This window comes from Vidua macroura, chromosome 20 (assembly GCF_024509145.1).
Source record: "Vidua macroura isolate BioBank_ID:100142 chromosome 20, ASM2450914v1, whole genome shotgun sequence".
NCBI lineage: Eukaryota > Metazoa > Chordata > Aves > Passeriformes > Viduidae > Vidua > Vidua macroura.
This window is the reverse complement of record NC_071590.1, coordinates 1,151,483-1,168,659: the sequence shown is the minus strand read 5'-3', so window position 1 is coordinate 1,168,659 and position 17,177 is coordinate 1,151,483. Positions and strand designations below refer to the sequence as shown.

The 17,177-nt window shown below is 53.9% G+C and overlaps 1 protein-coding gene across 1 annotated transcript in view; it reads right to left on the bottom strand.

Moving 5' to 3' along the window:
• The window catches only part of CALN1 (calneuron 1), a 147,748-nt gene extending 132,261 nt beyond the window's left edge, over positions 1 to 15,487 (bottom strand). Inside the window, exon 1 of the mRNA XM_053995674.1 lies at positions 15,294 to 15,487. The gene's annotated coding sequence lies outside the window, so the exon portion shown is untranslated. The remainder of the gene's footprint in view (positions 1 to 15,293) is intronic.
• Positions 15,488 to 17,177: the final 1,690 nt, after the last annotated feature.

The following is a 17,177-nucleotide window of genomic DNA, read 5'->3' as shown; positions in this document are numbered from 1 at the left end:
ACAACCCTTAAAATAAAAATTATCAAAGAGAAGACTGAATGAGACCCTTTTTAACCCCCTCCCCAAGACACCTCCTCTGTCCTCACTCCAGCCTATCTCACAGCACCTCGGTGGCCGCTGTGTCCCTGAAAGGGTTAATTGGGAAGGCATTTTCCGCCCAGCCCCCTCGCTGGCCCGGCACTGCGAGCTCCTGGCCCTGGGTTCCTCTCCTCCTTCTCGCTCTCTGCCAATGGAAGGAGCCAGCGCCGGTGGTGACTCACGGAGCCGCGCTCATCCCGGCACATCCCGCCGCGGCACTCGGGTGACACTTGTCAATAAAATGTGCTGCTGGGGAGAGGCAGGAGGAGCACAAACACGGGCACGGAGCAAAGGTGGGGCTTGTCCAAACCGGGGGTGACACCGCTTTCTTTTCTCTGAGAATCAGTTCTGCTCAGAGGCAGAGAAACCCAGCTCCAAGTGAAAAGAAAGGTCCTCACATCACTTCTTCCATCAGGCTGACACCTCTTCATCTCAGGGAATTTAACATCTGTTACATAATTCAGGGAACATGTGGTTATTTTCCAGGCTTATTAATAGCCCAAACCCCACAGCTTAAATGGAAATGAGCAGCTGCTCCAGACTTCACCTCTGGAGAAGGGGCTGGGAGCAGGTACTGGGCAGGGCTGGCTGGGGCTCAGGGCTCCCTCACGCCACAGCTTGGACTGATGCTGAGACAGCTGCATTCCCACATTCCCCCAGTGCCTCTTTCCTTTCACATCTCATTTTTCTTTCCAGGAAAGGCAGAGGATGGTGGAGAGGGTCACAGATATGAGAGAGGGTTGGGGAAGTGCAGAGAGGAGGGGAGGGAGACAGTGGATCATTGTACCCTTCGTCCCAAAACACTTCCATTAGCAGGTCACCCAGTCACTTCCAAGATGTCCAACAGGGCTTGCAGGCACTTCCATGGTGGGATTTAATCCTGAATACCTGAGCTGCCCTCTCACTCGAGGAACAGGCTGAGGGAAGGCCCTTGGCACTTGGGCAGAATTTGGGAAGGTCGTCTGTGGCTCTGTTCCTGTGGGGTGGAAGGGCAGTTCCACGAGCACTCCTCTCCACCCCAGAATGGTGCCTTGGATGCTCCCTGGTGTTTCCAGGTGGGATTTGGGCTGGGCAATAGCTAAAGGTGAGGCTGTAGCTGGGACACACAGGCGTGGACAAGATATTCTTGAGACACACAAGCACAGCTCACATCAAGCAAAGGAGAGGCAAAGCCCCCCAGCCACCTCCAGCCCATGCAGGGATGCATTCATTAATGGATCATACAAATGATCTCCTCACTCTCTGATGGTCTCTGCAGAACACGAAGTTCATCTTGACTCAGTCCCAAATCCCTCTGTGGCTTTAATCCAGCACAGAAAACCCAAACCTGACAAACGATGGGGGCTGGGGAGAACCTCATTTCCTGGCAGTCGATAAAAGCCCGGAAGATCTGCCCAGAAGGGGCGAGGCCACCGGAGCCCAGCGGTGCCTGCAGGGAGGAGGAGGTGGCCCTGGGCAGCTCTGAGCCACTCGGGGTGCAGCCACTCAGGAGGGAGGAGGGCACCCGTGCCCGAGCGTCAGGCAGGGACTGGACACAGCAGAGAGCAGGGCCGGAGCTTCAGCGCTCAGAGCTCAGGAGCTGCTCCAGCTCCAGCCCAGGAAATGCCCGAACATCGCTAGGGCAGAGCAGAGCTCACACATCTTATCCCACAGGGAAAAACAGGCAGGAAACTGGGGTTTCTCCACGTTCGGTGAGGATCAGTGCTTGACACAGGGCAAAGACCCCAAGACACGCTGGGAGCTGGGAGGTGACTCCAGTGCAGGGAAAAGCCTTGGCTCAAGCCCTTCCTTCCAAAGGAGCAGGGAGCTGCCTCCAGGCACCCCATCCCAGCTTCTGCCCCCCTGCTGCACCAAAGCTGAGCCTTGGGACTGCAAATTGCAATTTCCACGTGTTCAAGAACCACGGGACGCAGACTGTGCCTGGGAGACCTGGGAAGGGGAGCATGGACAGAGCCTGGAGCTGGGCTGGGATTGGGGTTTATCCAGGAATCTCCAGACCCTGCTGCCTTGGTTGTTCCCAGCCCAGGGCTGGGCTCAGCTCTCCACTCTTCCCACTGGAGAGCTTCCCATGCAAACTAAAATGATCTGGTAAACAAAAAAAATACGTGAACAATTCCTCTAAATCTGAAATCACCAAATCCAATCTGCTTCTGCTGCTCCCAAACTCCTTCCTGACCCAAACCAGGAGGGACCATTTTGGCAGAGGAAAGGAGGTGTCAACTTCTGCAGAATTTGACTCAAATCTTTCTTTTTTCCCTCCCTGTAGCCACCTTTTTCATCCCCACCCAGCTGAAAGTTCACACATTTTTACTTTTACAGGCATATTTTCCCTGTTCACCAAGCCATGCTTATCTGACCTCCTGGATCTGTAACAATAATTTCTTATTCTTTCTCCTGTACCTGGGCTGATCCTCTTAGCTTTGCTGAAAGGATTTGGACAAAAATACTATTTTTGACATCCTGGGATTCTTTCACAGAAACTTTCATTCCAGCTGCTATTTTTTGCCTTTATATCCTGTTCCCAAAATCTGCAGGGTGGCACTTCTGGGGTCAATTTGACTTAAACAATTCAGTTTATTAGCACAAAAACAGAGCTACAGAATATTAGGGAAGGAGTGTGCTGACTACCTAAAAGCTCTTGGAAATTTAGAAATCATCCAATTATGTCTGTTACCCAACAAGAGCTTCACACACTGCTTATGGTCTTTAGAAAAAGCAACTGGCAACGTCAGAAAAATTATAAATTGACAATTCCGAGTGATCGACCTCTTGTTCCTATTGTGCATTTGCCATGGAATGAAAGAAAAACAGGAAAGAGTCTTGCCAAGGTATGGGAAAGAAAAAAACAACAACAAAAATGAACAAGATTTTGTTGGCCGAACTTGCAAAAATTATTCCTGCTCCCTTTCACCCAACTTCCATCACATAATTGCTGTGTGCTGCAGCAAATTCCCTGGAAATGCTTCTGCTGTGAAGATGGAAGCACCAGTTTGTGCAGAGCGAGAGGCTCCTGGCCTCAAAGCCCCAGCCAGGAATGGAGCACGAGCAGAACCAAAGAGGAACAGGGTTTAGGTCCAAACCCGGCAGGCCTGGCTCTAAGCCAGGCTGCAGCAGGTGTTGGTGAGCATGGCCAGGCTGGATAGCAGGGAAATCAGTGTGGAATGGCAGAGCTGCTCTGGAATGGCAGAGCTGCCCTGGGGAATGGCAGAGCTGTTCTGACTCAGAGCTGCAGCCCCTGGGCCAGGGGAGGTGCATACCAGGCTTTGGGCTCTCAGAGATGCCCAGGCTGCAGCTGGGCTTCAGCAGCAGTGTGAGGGCACGGATGTGCTCAGCCAGCCAAGGAGGCCTCCTCCATCCCACCTCCACATCCTGCTCCTGGCTGCAGCATCAGCTCCTGGAAATTCCAGCAGGGAAGCCAAGCTCATCCCCAACCCACGCTCCTGCTCCTCATGGTGGCACTGAGCCAGCAGGAGAGATTCCAGGCTGCAATGTCGGCTCAGGAGGGCAGAGGGGGATCTGCTGCATGGTGGGAATGACCAAAGCAGTGCCCAAGGTGGTCCCAGAGCAGGGAGAGCTCTCCCCGAGGGTCTTGCAGGCTCTGAACTCTGTGAGCAGAGCTGAGTGCTGGTGACACTCTGGAAAATGGAGAGATTCCACCCGAGCTCTACCCAAAAAGCTTGGCCAGGAGCAGATGAAAACAAAGCTGCAGTGGAGGTGCAGCCAGGAGACAGAGTGGGAACAAAGGTACCTGCAGGAGGCTGGGCTGAAATGGGCTCCCTGGGCAGGGTGTGGGTGAGACCCAGGTGAGGATGCTCAGGGCATCACAGAATCACAGAATGTCCTGTGCTGGAAGGGACCCCCAGGGATCATCCAGTCCAGCTCCTGGCCCTGCACAGACACCCCAACAATCCCAGCCTGGGCATCCCCAGGAGCTCCTGGAGCTCTGGCAGCCTCGGGGCCGTGCCCATTCCCTGGGCAGCCTGGGCAGTGCCCAGCACCCTCTGGGGGAAGAGCCTTTCCTGATCTCCAGCCTGAGCCTGCCCTGGCCCAGCTCCAGCTGTTCCTGTCCCTGTCCCACAGAGCAGAAATCAGTGTCTGCCCCTCCTCTGCCCCTCATGAGGACGATGGAACCGTGATGAGTCTCCCCTCAGTCTCCTCCAGCTGAACATTCCAGTGCCCTCAGCTGCTCCTCTTCCTCTCAAGGCCATTCATTTTCTTCCTGGCCTCCTTTGGATGCTTCCTGTTGGATTCATGGCTTTCCTTAATGGATTCATGGCTTTCCTACATTGTGGTGCCCCAAACATCACATAGCATTCGAGATGAGGCTGGCCCAGCCCAGAGCAGAGCAGGACAATCCCTCCTGGGTGGCCCCAGGACAGGGTCACTGCCCCCAGGGCTCTGACAGCACCAAGGCTTGATCCCAGCCTTTGAAACAAGGGAAGCACTGGGATCCAGATGGTGAATACCTAAAACATTGTCACCTCTCCTGCCATCTCAGAGTGATCCTCTGAAAGTGGCCCTGTGCTACAGAACCTCATTTATGGAGTCTCTGAGGTTGGACAGAACTCCAAGCCCATCCGGTGTGACCAGTGCCCAAGGCCCACCTTGTCCCCAGCCCAGAGCACGAGTGCCAGGTGATTTCAGTGATCCTGGGCTGTTACAGCACAAAGCTCTTGGTGCTCCTGAGGAAATCAGGAACTCCTTTTCCTGGCTGAGGAAAGCAAGTGTAAGGATTTGTAAGAAAAAAGGACACAGTCTCTGCACCTCAGTGTGTGCTCTGTGCCATTGACTGAAGTCACTGCACTTGAATTTACATGTTTTTCTAAACCAGGACTGGGCTGGCAGCTCTTGAGATCTCTAAGATAACTTCTTCTTTGCTGCTGTTGTTCTTCAGCAGCACTTTGAGCTATTGCTTATCAAAAGGGGCCTCATTTTCCCAAATTAAATAAATACTCCATAAAGCATGGGACCCATAAATTAGTCCAATGTGCTTTCAAACATTCTGGGGTTTTGGTAAACAAAATCTATTCTGTATTTAAACTCTGAAGCTTTACCTCGTGCAATATCAATGTGCAAAAGTTTTAATTTGATTATACATCTTATGAACGGTGCTTTTGTGTGTCCTCCCCCTTTCTCTCCTGTTGAACTTATTTATTTTGAAATAAAAGCCAATCATGGCTCATACAGCACTGCAATTTTCATGAGAATTCTTCTGCAAGCTGCTAGCAAGACATATTTCAGGCTGACCCTGACAACCATTCTCATTTTCCTTCAAACATTTCAATTATTACTTAATTTAGGCCTGCTCGAATAGTCCTGCCACCTCTCATTTGACCACTGTCACAGCAATGCAGGAGTGATTTCAAAATGAAAGGGGTTTGAAATTGCCATCAATGGGCGAGTGGTGATGGTTAATTATTACTTCACTCAATATTGGTGGGGCCAAAATTCAAATCTGGGGTCAGCCCTGGGCCCCTGAGGACAATGCAGACCCTGAGGGGTTGGAGCGTTTCCAGGGCAGGGAACGGAGCTGGGGAGGGGCTGGAGCCCCAGGAGCAGCTGAGGCAGCTGGAAAGGGGCTCAGCCTGGAGAAAAGGAGGCTCAGGGGGGACCTTGTGGCTCTGCACAGCTCCTGACAGGAGGGGACAGCCGGGGGGGTCGGGCTGTGCTGCCAGGGAACAGGGACAGGAGGAGAGGGAACGGCCTCAGGCTGGGCCAGGGGAGGCTCAGGGTGGATTTTAGGGAAATTCCTTCCTGGAAAGGTGGTCAAGCCCTGGCACAACTGCCCAGGGAGGAGGAGGAGGTGGCCCTGGGCAGCTCTGAGCCACTCGGGGTGCAGCCACTCAAGAGGGAGGAGGGCACCCGTGCCCGAGGGTCAGGCAGGGACTGGGCACAGCAGAGAGCAGGGCCGGAGCTTCAGCGCTCAGAGCTCAGGAGCTGCTCCAGCTCCAGCCCAGGAAATGCCCGAACATCGCTAGGGCAGAGCAGAGCTCACACATCTCATCCCACAGGGAAAAACAGGCAGGAAATTGGGGTTTCTCCACGTTCGGTGAGGATCAGTGATTGACACAGGGCAAAGCCCCCAAAGACACGCTGGGAGGTGACTCCAGTGCAGGGAAAAGCCTTGGCTCAAGCCCTTCCTTCCAAAGGAGCAGGGAGCTTCCTCCAGGCACCCCATCCCAGCTTCTGCCCCCCTGCTGGATCCCCTGCCCTGGGGGTTTAACCCACATGGGTATGTGGCACTTGGGGACATGGGGCAGCGCTGGCCTTGGCAGAGCTGGGGAACGATAAAGAACTGTTGGATGGAAAAACATCAATTCTGGAAGCAGAAAACAAACTCTGTTTGGCTCTGAGATAGCCAGGAACAATCCAAGGTGTCAGAATTGTTCCTATAACTGCAAATATGAATGCACCATGTATTTATATATATGTATACATACACATATATATATATGTATGTGTGTGTATATATATATATGTGTGTGTGTGTGTATATATACACCTGACTATATATATATGTATTGTGGTAAATACATAAATTTTATATTAATTAGAAAAAGGTATATATGTAGAAACACACACTATACCGATTGTTATATAATTAAAAAATTATATAACATTAAAAAATTGAGAAGCTGCTCGAATAGAAATAAAAAAGGAGAAGTTAAAGGATTAAAATAACTGCTTTAAACTCTCTATTGCAAACCTGGAATAATCACAGACTGATAAACCAACCAGAGGTAAAAGGAAAAAAGGTTGTGCAGCAACCCAGCAGAGCAGGGGAGTTAAAAGGCACTGCTCAAAGTGTATCCAGGGAGGAAAGAGATCCCTGGCTGTGACAAACTGCTCGGACAGGAGCAGTGGGGTCGGCCAAAAAGGGGTCTGAACAACAACTTGCAAAAGGTGACACCACAGCCTGGTCAGAAGCAGAAGGGGAAGGAATTCTGACAGGGGGTTGTGGAGGATGGGTGAGCACCCAGCACAGCTCAGGAGAGGCTGAAAGGGCCTGGGAATTGTTTGTATTCCTTTTCATTCCAGAGGAGATGGGAAAAGGAGGCAGAAACAAAGATGAACAGTCAGTTTTCGTAATGGAAACAACTTCCCACTGCAGCCCCAGAGAGCCCTGTAAAATAGACTCAGTGACAGGGAAATTACCTGGGGACTGGAGGTGTGTGAGTGCAGTGACAACTTTCCTTAATAGCACAGAGTCAAGCAGGATGAGCAAACTCTGAACTGGTGCAACAGCTGCACAAAAATCTTACAAAATCCAGTGTCTGAGGTCTAAAGAGCTGATTTTCAGAGCCAAATCCTGCTCAGGAGAAAAAGTCCCATGGTCTCCCCACCAAATGCTGAGCTCTGGACTCAGCCTTGCTGGCCAGGAAGGAGTCACTGGGGGGATGTGGAGGCTGCTTTTGGAAAGAGCCACAGGAAAATCCGACATGAGAGATTTCTGTCAGAGAAACAGAACAAACTGGAACTGTGCTGCTGCCTGGCTCTGCTGTGCACCTGCAGGATGAGCAAATCCCTGCTCGGAGCACTCGGGAAGGGAGATAACAGAACGAGGAAGAGTGAGAGGAGGGAAAGGAGCTTGGACAGAGGCAGAGAGTGAATTCTGCACAGAAACAGATTGACAAGTCAGGACCCTTCAGCCTGGCAAAGAGATGCTTGAAAGGGATGCAGGAAACACTTATTTAAACCAGAGTTTTATCACATCCTCAAAATCACGGAGCAAAGGCAATAGAGAACAAACACTTGCTGTTTCTCACAGCACCAGACATAAGAGATACACAAGGAAATTATCAAGAAATGGTTTCAAAAAAAGAAAAAGGCAGAGGAAGTGTTTTTGCAAATCGTGCCCAATTATGTTGTTGAATTTTTCCTGGAAGACATCAAGTGCTCAAAAGATGAATAAAATAATGCATTGAAAGTGACAGACAGCCTTCAACTCAGGAAGTTTTCAGCAGGGGTTGAGAAGAGCTGGGAAGTTGGAGGAGGAATGGGCTGCACTTGCCCTTCTTCAAGAGATGAGGTGAGAGGGGAATTTGTCCTCGCTAGAGAGAGAGTCCCAAGGATGCAGCTCCAATACCAATGCCCCGAGTCTCTGCAGCTTTTTTCCTACTGCCAGAAAAGCAAATATTTCCTCCTGGAGCTGCTGGACACTGAGAGCTGCAAGAAATGTTCCAGCAATTTTATGTGGATCACAGTTTGGACATAAAGTGTTTAACGATTGGTCAAGAAGAAGCCCAGTGAATCATCACTGGTGACCCTGTGCTTTGCACAGAACAGGTTCTCTTCATAATTCACTCTTAAACTCAGCTAATCTGTTCTTTCAAACCCTTTAGGGCGAATCTCAGGCATGGCATCACCAAAACCTAATAGCTTTAAGGGACCTTGATGAGCTTGCCTGGGGTAGTGGCCTGAGGGGTGGCAGGGAGGGAGGAGGGAAGGCACCTGGCAGACTGTTCATGTCAGTGTAACAGCAGACTGGTTTCTCCAGGTCCCAGAGGGAGTTCTGGGTTCTGCTGTCGGACCAGAGCCTGCTGTGCTGTACAAACACCCATGCAAAGGATGCTCTCCATCCCACTCTGCTCTGCAGCCCTGCCAGGGGCTGGAGCCCCGCACCAGGGGCTGCCAGGTCTGGACTCCCCCCACAGCTGCCTCTCTCACCCTGCCATTAATTTTTATAAACCGACCTCATTTTGGTGTTTTCTCTCCAGAGGCACACGAGAACACATGAACGGGGTGCCCACAGGGGACAGTCCTTAGGACAAGGCCATGGGGAACCTTGTGTTTCCTTACAAGCCCACTGCAAAGCTTCTCTGGAACCGCTGGGAAAGCCCAGGGAACCTCCCCAGCCTCCCCCTCCCCTTCCCTTCCTGCCCCTTCTGCCTGCAGCTGCCATGGTCACCCCTTCCCTGCCCTCAAGAGCTGGCCTGTCAGTCCAGAGCAATCCCCTCTGGCCTCTGGGGCTCCAGGCTCACAGACCTGCTGAGCCAGAGCAGCAGCACAAGGATGCCCACAGGCCCAGTGCCCGTGGCTGGCACCGAGGTCCCCTCTATGCCCCCAAGGCACTCCTGTCCCCCTGTCCATGGATGTACACGGACACAGCATCTCCTCTCATCCAGCCTGCACCTCCAGACAAGCATCACGGGATTGCCAAGGCTTCTCACGGATCCCAGACTGGTTTGGGTTGGAGGAGCCTGTCTCAGTCCCCCCCTGCCCAGGCAGGGACGCCTTCACTGCCCCCAGCAGTGGCTTTGACACTTGGCTCCTGACCCTGGAGCCATCTGGGGGGCCCCGCTCGGATCCAGAGCCAGCTCTGCTGGCCTGTGCAGAGCACACGGCTGAAACAGGGACCAGCAGGGCTCTCCAGGGTTTCCTGGAGCCTCTGGCTGCTCCCAGTCTCTCTGGAGCTGCAGTGGTTTTCTCAAGCATTAAATGAGACCCCAGGTAGAGCCCCCTTGCCTTTAGTGCCAGAACAGGAATAAGCCCTTATCACCTCATCACCCACCCTTCCACATGGTTCAGCTCAGCTGGAAAGAGCAGGGACAGCATTTTCCACAGATCCATCTCCTTCCTGTATCCCAGAGAAAGCCCCTTTTACAGCTTCTGTTCCAGGAGGGAACAGGATATTTACCAAGTACCCCAAAGAGAGCACTATTGCTTCAGTCAGGTCACGGGACAAAACTGCACCTTCCATTCGCAGAACAACCTCATGGAGAAAAGAATCCATCCACTCTTCCAGCTTGTTTCTATGGATTATCCAAACTGCCTGGATCTCCTTTCCACTGAGTATTCATCAGGAACTTGGAACAGCTGTGGGCTCCATGGGGTGGGAGCAGTGGGACTCCTGCTGTGCCAGGGTGCAGCTGAATAGGATCCTGCCCCCTCAGGCTTTTCTCTGGGTTTTTTTTTTTTTTTTTTTTGGGGGGGGGGGTTGGGATTAATCCCACTGGTGTTATTTGCATTACAACAGCTCTGTGATCTGCACCTTTTGTTCCAGAAAATGGGATTTTGCATGTGAACTCATTGAGAGGAACTTACCAAAGCAACACAGCTCTGCATGGATTGTGGTGCCAGGGGACAGTGCCACCCAACAGAAGCTGCTTGGCACTGTCACAGCTCCACGTGACAGCAGTTAACACATGTGACAGTCACATGTCATAACACCCTCCTGTCCGTCACCAGGACAGAGGAACTTTGCCCTTCCCAGGAGCCACCATTGACAGTAGATCCCTGCCCCTGCTGCCACTTTGCCAGAGGGTCAGGGAGGGATCCTGCCCACCTGCCCAGCCCTGGGGGCACCTCTGGGGTGCTGAGTCCAGCCCTGGATCCTCAGCACAGCAGGGACAGGAGCTCCTGGAGTGGGGCCAGCTCAGGCTGTGAAGATGAGGAGGGCCTGGAGCATCTCTGCGCCCAGGAAAGGCTGAGGGAGCTGGGGCTGCTCAGCCTGGAGAGGAGCCCCAGCTGAGAGGGGCCCTCAGGCCTGGCTGTCCCTGTGTGCAGGGAGGGCAGAGCAGGGCCCAGGCTCTGCTCCGGGGCCCAGCAGTGGCACCAGAGCCACGGGCAGGGCCTGAGCCCAGGAACTGCCCCTGCCCAGGAGGCAGAACTTCTGCCCTGGGCAGTGCCCAGCCCTGAACAGGCTGCCCAGGGAGGGGCTGGAGTCTCCCTCGGCGGGGATACTCCAGAGCCCTGTGCACACAGTGCTGTGCCCTGTGCTCTGGGATGGCCCTGCCTGAGCAGGGAGGTGGCACCAGTGACCCTCGGGGCTCCCTTCCAGCCTGGCGTTCCAGGATTCTGTGACACTCTCCCACTGTCTCCTGCACAGCCCCAGGCCTGGAGCCAGCTGAGGTGTCAGGGGGGTTGCAGATCCTTACAAGCCACAAACATCTCTGGGGCAGCCAGGCCGGGTGACTCCACCACAACAGCAGCAGCTCCTCGGCAGCTCCCTGTTCTTGAGAACCAGCAGCTTTCTTGTGCTTAACCCCTGGGAGACCTTCACTCTTCCCAAGTTAATCCCTTCCCAGCTCCGTAGGCTGCTTTGCCACCGTGGATTTATGAGGCAGCAAAAATAAAAGCACATTCTGAATAGGTTCCTGTTTCATCTGCAGCTCTGGGGGTGCCAGCCCCTTCCTCCCTTTGCTCCTGCAGTGGAGCCTCCAGGAGAAACCTTTCCAAAATCAGCAGGGGCCTCCCGCCAACTCCCAGTGAAGCATCAGCAGCTCCTGAGGGTTTATTAATCCCTTTTGAAACAGTGCCTGAGACTCCCAGAGTGCTTGGGCAGGTCTCAGAATGGAGTCCAGGCTTTGGCTGAAGCCAGGAGCGACCCAGAGTCAGTCAGTTCTGAGCACAAGAGGATTTAAAGGGTGAAACCTGCATTAAACTGGGCAACATCTGTACATGACTTTCTTGAAAATCTGCTCTCCAGGATCCCCAGGGCTCCCACCACGATTTAACTCTATTTAAGGACCAGCCTCCAGCAGACATGGATTTCTGGCAGTCTCTGGGTGACCATGGAACACAAGGTTTGCATTGTCTAGGCAGCCTCTCACCTCCTTCCATTAAACTGGGGGCTTAAAATAATGCCCTGGCAGTGGCTTCTGCTCAAAAGGCTAAAACATGACCCAAAGAAGGGGAAAAAAGGGATGAAAACATCAAAGAAGACAAGAGCAGAGCGTGAGGTGGATGAACCTGCTCTGAAATGCCACCCGAGCCCAGCCAAGCCACCCGGATGAGCACAACAGATGACCACGATCAGGATGATCCATCCCTGCAGGTCCATGTCTGGATCCTGCCATCCCCTGGCCATGGCTCTGCCACCCCCAGCCTGACACACCGTGCTGGTGTCTGTCCCTCAAGCATTTCCCTCAATAACCATGCAATTTCACTCATATGCTGCATTTTTACCACTTCAGACTGCTTTTAATTTATCAGATTAATTCCAACTGCAATACCCTGCCAGTGTTGGAGAATGGGCTTGACAAACATCCCTTGCTCTAAATAGAAGAATCTATTAGATTCTAGGAGCTCGAAGTAGTAAATTTAGGTTTTATCTCTGCCAGATCCATGTTGGTCCCTTCCTGCTCCAGACATCCTGCTGGGTTCCCTTTGTTTAAAGGTGACTGGCAAAGGGAAAGCAGAAACGAGAGTTCTGCCTTCTGTTCCTGGGCTTTTTCCACTCTACAGAGTCAAGGAGGTAGGAAAGGTTATTGCCAACAATAAAAAGAGAATTATTTTCCTACCTTTTCCTCAGAAATTCAGCTCTAGTTTGGAGCAGAAAAATCTCAGCTGGTTGGAGATGGACAGGCAGGGCAAGATGGAGCAAAAGACCCGGTGGGACCTTTAAACTCAGCCCTTTGTGCCCACCTGGGGAAGGTCCCTGGTGGTGCTATCACGAAGCCTGGGGAAGGAAAGGGTTCTGGGGCTGCTCAGAGCCTGTCCCACAGAGTCCAGCCTGTCCCTGGGGAATGCTGGCGACTCTGCTACACTTGCTCAGAGCCTGCTGCTCAATCAGGATTCAACTTCACCCTTCCCACCTGCATCAGCCTCAGTGGCCACCTCCAACATCAGCCCGGATGGGGAGGGAGGAGCTTGGCACACCTCACCATTCCTGGGTGAAGAAAAGGGGGGAAATGCCAACGAAAATCCCCACAAAGAGGAGTTCAAACTCAATTATCTCCCTTTAGAAAAGAAACCCTGGTGCAGGTTACCTTTAACATGAGCGATAGATTCCAGTTGAGCAATTCCCTGCCCGTGCCTGCCAGTCCTCCCAACGCCCAGGTTCAGGAGTGACTGAAACCCTGCACTCTGAGCAAAATTACAGAGCACAAAACAGCAGATCACACTAATTGCTGATCTCAAAAACATCCCCTCACCTCCCTTCCGAATCTCAGTGTTCCCAGAATGAAATGGAAAAGCCAAACCTGGGCACCCAGCCCTTCCCCTCGCAGTGCGCTGCTCCTCCCGTGCTCAGGCATCCAGCGGGACACAGCTCTGGGCTCGGGCAGCATAGGAGGCTCGGGAGGGAGGTGGGAGCTGCCACGGAAGCTCCATCCTCCCACTGGGATCAGCTCCCAGCCGCTCTCCCTGGATCCCAGGCTCTGCTGTGTCTCCAGGCTGCTCTTGGGAGCACTGGAGATACGAAGGGCTGGGCCCGGGAATGATCCATCCGTGCCAGGACGCATTCCCTGAGAGTCAGCAAAACTTTTCAGCCCTTCAATTCATTCTATTATTTCTGCTGATGGCACTATAAATAATTACTCCCCACCCTCCGTGTGCTTGAGCTGCTTTGCTGAAAAAAGATGCACATTTTTTTCATCTTTCAACATGTTGCTTTTATTTTTTGATGGTTTGCAAACCCTGCTCGGTGTTCTCCAGTTCTGCAGGGTGGAGGGAACAGGTTCCAGGGGCCTCACCCGAGAAGAGCTTGCCTGCAGCCCTGCTCAGACCATGGGAACAGGGCTTTTTAACTTTCAGGTGCTTTCAGGTTTCCTTGCCAGGTCATTTTCTTCCCTTGGAGCTGGGAACAATGGAGCCATTATCCCACCTCTCCGTCACAGCTCCTTCCTAATGTCGCCAAAGTCACAGATGGCTAAAGCACTACCAAGGGGTGGGAGCTGCTGAGGAAAGCAGGGAAAACCAATAATCCCAAAGCCCTGGGGTGCCCAGCATCCCTCTGCCTGCACTGCCCCGCATTCCATGAGTTCAGCACGGAGCCGTGCCTTGGATTTCCCTGTGTCCTGGCACCTCTGCTTTTCCTTTCAGGCTCTGTGCCCCCTCCTCTCCAAGTTTCACTCCTTCACTGTCCAAGGCAAAGTGTTTTGCTGCCCACAAACCACCTGATCCCTGCAGGTGCTGCTGCTCAGATGCTCATTCTCTGACCCACGGCTCTGCTCTCCCTGCTCACTTCCAAGTTCCCGGTCCCGTCTCTCCCTCGTTGATGGCAAACACCATTGGTGAGGAGAAAAACCCCCATTTTCCTGACCCAGCTGTGCAGCCCCATGGTCCTGTGGGCTTTGGGCCATGCTGAGCTCACAGGATTCCCTCCCCAAGCCCTCCATACTGGGAGGTGAAGGCGAGGCATAGTTTTTCCCAGTGGATTAAGAAAAGCGGGTGGTTTTTTTTTGTTTTTTTTTTTTTTTTGCTGTGCTAACGCCTCAACACACAGAACATAAACAGCTCCTCTCCTGATTTCCTGAGAGGTGGCCACCATCGAGCACATCTCAAGGAGATTAGTGGCTGCTTTTCCAATCCTATTTCAAGCCTCGAGGAGGCTGCTATTTGTCAAAAGTGTTATTAACCTCCAATAGGCACCAGGATAAATGTTTGCTGGCACAGCCTCTCTCCTGCATGGATCGCGGAGGGAGAGAGGCTCCCAGGGACCCAGCCTCACCTGGGACCCGGCTGCAAAGACTCAAACAGGCTCTCATCACAGTCAGGGCACCTTAAGGATGCACCCACCTGAAACGGGGATGAAGGAACGACAATCCATAATTTAAGGAAAAAGCCACGTTGCGTGGAAAAATAAACAGAGAATCACTCTGTTAAGGAGGAGAGGGGGAGAGGAAAATCACTGGCTGAGTGGGGCAGTTCACAGTTAAATGTTCTCTGGGCACAGGGCTCCTGCTGAAGGGCGATTTATCAGCCCAGCTAAGGCTGGGGTGGGTGACAGTGCTGGGGAGTGGAGACTCCGGCGTGCAAACAACGCTGTCGTTCCCAATAACCCGGGATTCGCTCCGCGAGGCTCTCCAGAACTGCTCTGCATTGCGAGTGCAATGCGCATGGAAGGATGTGGCAAAACTCTCCTAACCTGGGAGAGACGGGGGGACGAGAGGAGCCGAGCGGCGGCAGCGCGGCGGGGACCAACTTCTGCCGTGATTTATGGGCCAGGCATCCCAACTTATCTTCTGCTGAACGGCAGCTCCGGGATTTAAGCAGCGAGGGGGAAAAAGCCACAACTCTGGGTCATGCACTCAATGATTTAAAAGGGAAGGAAAGGAGAGGGAAGGGAGCGGAGGTGGCAGGACAGGCAGCCCCGGGCCCCAGGTGCGCGGTAGGAGGGCTCCTCCTGCCACCGGCCCCGCGTGAGCCACAGCCACGCGTGAGACTTTCTCCCCGGCAAAGGAAAACACATGGGAAAAGCAGGGGGATGCTCCCAGCTGCCAGCCGGGAGCGGGGAGAAGCCGTGCCCGCAGCCCCGTCCCCCCCGCGCGTACCTCCAGCCGCCGGTGCCCGGTGAGCCGCGGTGCCCGTCCATGCCGTGCCGGAGACAGAGCTGAGGTGTCCTGGGGAAGCGCGGGCGGCTGCCGCGACTTGGGAATACAGAATATGGTACAAGCTTTAATTAAAAGAGTCTGAAGGCTCTCTCCTGCTCGCTCGTCCTTTTTTTGCAGTACCGGATCGGATTTAAAGGGCTAGAACCCCAATTTGGCACTGCTGCTGCCCCCGGAGCGCCGCGCTGCCGTCCGGGCCTGCCAGCGCCAGCATCCTCCTGCCGCCCGTCGGGGGCATCCTGGCAGCCCGCGGGGCCGGATCCGGCAGCACCGGGAGCCGCGCTGGCAGCAGCAGCAAGCTGGAAACCAAGGCTCCCTCCAGCAGGCACGGTGCGTGGCGAGAGGGGATCCCACAGGCAGCAGGGTGGGCGAGGGCAGCCCGAGCGCTCCTGAGGGTGCACGGAGCAAAGTTTGTGTTCTACCAGTGCTCCAGAGAAGTGGGAGGAGGAGAATCGTGTCCCTCAGTCCTGGTGATGCCACCACCCTGTGACAGTGCCCAAAGGCGTTGCCCTCCCCACCCCAGCCCTGGGTGGAGCGGGGTTGTTGGGAAGGGCTGCGTCACCCAGGGTGGTGGGGAAGGGCTGCGTCACCCCAGCCCATCTCTGCAAGATGGGGTCCTCAGCCTCCTGCCTGCATCCTATGAGCAGGGAAGCAATTCCATTTGGATTTGGAGGCCACTTGCTGGTGCCAAGGCAGTGGGGAGACAGCCTGGCACTGGCGGCGTGCGAGTGACGCTGGTCCCTCCTTCAGCTCCAGGCCCCTCTCCAGATCCAGTCCCTCTCCAGACCTCAATGAAAACACTCATCTGCAACAGGCTGGGCTCTCAGTGGCCCTCGGGCTGCTCAGCAGGGCGGGGATGGCCAGGACACGGTGCCAGCCTTCCATCCAGCTTTCCCAAAAAAAGGAAAGAGGGGATGAAGAGCAGGGTTTCCATGGAGCCCTCCTTGGTCCAGATTCTGAGCTCGAATGGGGAAAACCAATGGAAACAAGGAGCACATCTTTCTTCTTCTTCTTTATCTCCTTTTGCCTGGTTTGACCCCAAAATTCCACCCTCCCTCCCCGAGGCTGGCTCGGAACATCCCGCTCTGGACGTCCGACCGGCGCGTGCCGTGCTCTCCGGGTTGACCCGCATGTTCTGGCTTCCTCTCGCCTCATTAATTCCACCCAGGGGCGGGTGCCAAGAGGGAAAGCTGGTTCTAATTCCATGCCGCAACCCAGCTCCAAGCTGCTGGGAAAATTAGCAGGTTATTAATGAATGAGAAGATTCCCACCATGGAGGGAGGAAGGATGGGGAGGGAGGGGAAGAAGCATCATTGGGCCTGGTTGGGAAAAACGCATTGGAGTCAGAGACTCTGTCCCTCAATCCAAGGCTTTGAGCTGCCTTCAGTGCCCGGGAAGTCGCTCACAGCCCTGGGGCTGCCAGACGGATCCGCAGAGCAAAATCCAAGGGTTCTGCTTGGCCGAAGCCAAGACGGCTCCGTCTCCCAGGCACAGCCCGCAGACTTCCATCTGCCTCTGGGGACAGAGGGGAGGCGGCTTTGGAGCCTCCTTCTCCATCAGCCCTGGGTGATGTTGACCCGGGGCTGTGACGTTTCTGGAGCACCACCATCTGCCAGGTTCCTGCTGGGGGCTGGAGGGTGTCACCCCAAACACATCTCTTTGGACCCCTCATAAGCTGTGGGAACAGCACAGTCTTCCTTCAGAATCAATCTGACACCAAGTGTCGGTACTGATTCCCTGGGTTCAGGCACCAGCTGAAAATTCCTGGGAAAGGCATCGCCTGGCAGAGCCTGGTGGGAAAGTGCTTCTCTAAATACTGAGGGGCAG